This window comes from Pan paniscus, chromosome 14 (genome assembly GCF_029289425.2).
Source record: "Pan paniscus chromosome 14, NHGRI_mPanPan1-v2.0_pri, whole genome shotgun sequence".
Classification (NCBI taxonomy): domain Eukaryota; kingdom Metazoa; phylum Chordata; class Mammalia; order Primates; family Hominidae; genus Pan; species Pan paniscus.
In genome coordinates this window covers 49369560-49372243 of record NC_073263.2, presented here as the reverse complement: position 1 = coordinate 49372243, position 2684 = coordinate 49369560, and positions in this window count along the sequence as shown.

Sequence of the window (2684 nt, the reverse complement as noted above, 5' to 3'; positions counted from 1 at the left end):
GCTGTTGTTGGGTAGAATGTACTGTAAATATCTGTTAAGTCCATTTGTCCTAGGGTATAGTTAAGTTCATTGTTTCTTTGTTGACTTTCTGTCTTGATGACCTGTCTAGTGCTATTAGTGAAGTATTGAAGTCCCCAACTATTATCTGTTGCCATCTATCTCATTTCTTAGGTCTCATAGTAACTGTTTTTATAAATTTGGGAGCTTCAGTCCTAGGTGCATATGTATTCAGGATTGTGCAATTTTCCTGTTGGACTAGTCCTTTTATCATTATATAATGTGCCTCTTCATCTTTTTTTAACTGTTGTTGTTTTAAAGTCTGTTTTGTATGATATAAGAATAGTTACTCTTACATACTTTTAGTGTCCATTTGCATGGCATATCTTTTTCCACACCCCCCTTTTGTTTGAGATGGAGTCTGACTCTGTCACCCAGGCTGGAGTGCAATGGTGTAATCTCCACTCAATGCACCTCCCAAGTTCAAGCCATTCTCCTGCCTCTGTCTCCCAGGTAGCTGGGACTACAGGTGTGCGCCACCATGCCTGGCTAATTTTTTTGTATTTTTAGTAGAGACAGGGTTTCGCCATGTTGGCCAGGCTGGTCTTGAACTCCTGGCCTCAGGTGATACGCCTGCCTTGGCCTCCCAAAGTGCTGGGATTACAGGCATGAGCCACCGCACCTGGCCTATGTGAGTTGTTCTGTGTTAGAAATGAGTCTCTTGGCTAGGCGCAGTGGCTCACGCCTGTAATCCCAACACTTTGGGAGGCTGAGGTGGGTGGATCACCTGAGGTCAGGAGTTCGAGACCAGCCTGACCAACATGGAGCAACCCTGTTTCTACTAAAAATGCAAAATTAATTGGGTGTGGTGGTACATGCCTGTAATCCCAGCTACTTAGGAGCCTGAGGCAGGAGAATCACTTGAACCTGGGAGGCGGAGGTTGTGGTGAGCTGAGACTGTGCCATTGCACTCCAGCCTGGGCAACAAGAGTGAAACTCCGTCTCAAAACAAAAAAGAAAAAAGAAATGAGTCTCTTGAAGACAGCAGATACTTGGTGAGTTCTTAGCCATTCTACCATTCTGTATCTTTTAAGTGGAGTATTTAGGCCATTTACATTCAATGTTTGTACTGAGATGTGAGGTACTATTCTATTTGTTGTGCTAATTGTTGCCTGAATACCTTGTGTTTTTTTTCTTCCATCGTGTTATGATTTTATAGGTCCTGTGAGACTTATGCTTTAAGGAGGTTCTATTTTGGTGTATTTTGAGGATTTCTTTAAAGATTTAGAGCTCCTTTTAGCATTTTCTTGTAGTCCAGGCTTAGTGGAGGTGAATTCTCTCAGTGCTTTTTTGCCTAAAAAGAATGATTTTTCCTTCATTTATGAAGCTTAGTTTTGCTGGATACAAAACTCTTGGCTGGAAATTGTTTTGTTTAAGGAGGCTAAAGGTAGGATCCTGATCCCTTCTAGCTTATAGGGTTCTGCTGAGAAATCTCCTGTTAATCTGATAGGTTTTCCTTTATAGGTTACCTGATGCTTTTGCCTCACAGCTCTTAAGATTCTTTCCTTTGTCTTGACTTTAGATAATCTGATGACTATGTGCCCAGGCAATGATCTTTTTGTGGTGAATTTCCTGGGTGTTCTTTGAGCTTCTGGTATTAATATCTGCATGTCTAGATCACTAGCAAGACAAGAGAAGTTTTCCTTGATTATTCCTTCAAATGTGTTCTCCAAACTTTTAGATTTCTCTTCTTCCTCAGGAACACCAATTATTCTTAGTTTTGGTTGTTTAACATAATCCCAAAGTTTTTGGAGACTTTGTTTATTTTTTAAAATTCTTTTTTCTTTGTCTTTGTCAGATTGGGTTAACTCAAAAGCCTTGTCTTCAAGCTCTGAAGTTCTTTCTTCTACTTGTTTGATTCTATTGCTGAGACTTTCCAGTGAGTTTTGCATTTCTCTAAGTGTGTCCTTCATTTTCAGAAGTTGTGATTGTTTTTTATTTATGGTATCTCTTTCACTGGAGATTTTTCATTCATATCCTATATCACTTTTTGGATTTAAGTTGGATTTCTTCTTTCTCTGGTGCCTCCTTGGTTAGCTTAACAATCGACTTTTTGAATTCTTTTTCTGGCAATCCAGAGATTTCCTCTTGGTTTGGATTCATTGCTGGTGACCTAGTGTGATCTTTTGGGGGTGGTAAAGAACCTTGTTTTGTCATATTACCAGAATTGTTTTTCTGGTTCCTTCTCATTGGGTTACATTATGTCACAGGGAAGATCTGGGGCTCAAGCGCTGCTGATCAAATTCTTTTGTTCAACAGGATGCTCACTTGATGTGGTGCTCTCCCCATTCTGCTAGGGATGTGGCTTTCTGAGAGCCTAACTGCAGTGACTGTTATGTCTCTTCTGGGTCTAGTCACCCAGCAGACCTACTGGGCTTTGGGCTGGTACTGGAGGGTGTCTGCGAAGAGGCCCATGATGTGAACTATCTTCAGGTCTCTCAACTGTGGATACCCGCACCTGCTCTGGTGGAGGTAGTGGGGGAGTGAAGTGGACTCTGTGAGGGTCCTTGGTTGCAGTTTTGTTTAGTGTGCTGGTTTTGGGTTGGTTGGTCTCCAGCTAGAAGGTGGTGCTTTCAAGAGAGCACCAGCTATGGTAGTATAGGGAGGATACAAGCTTGCCTAAGCTT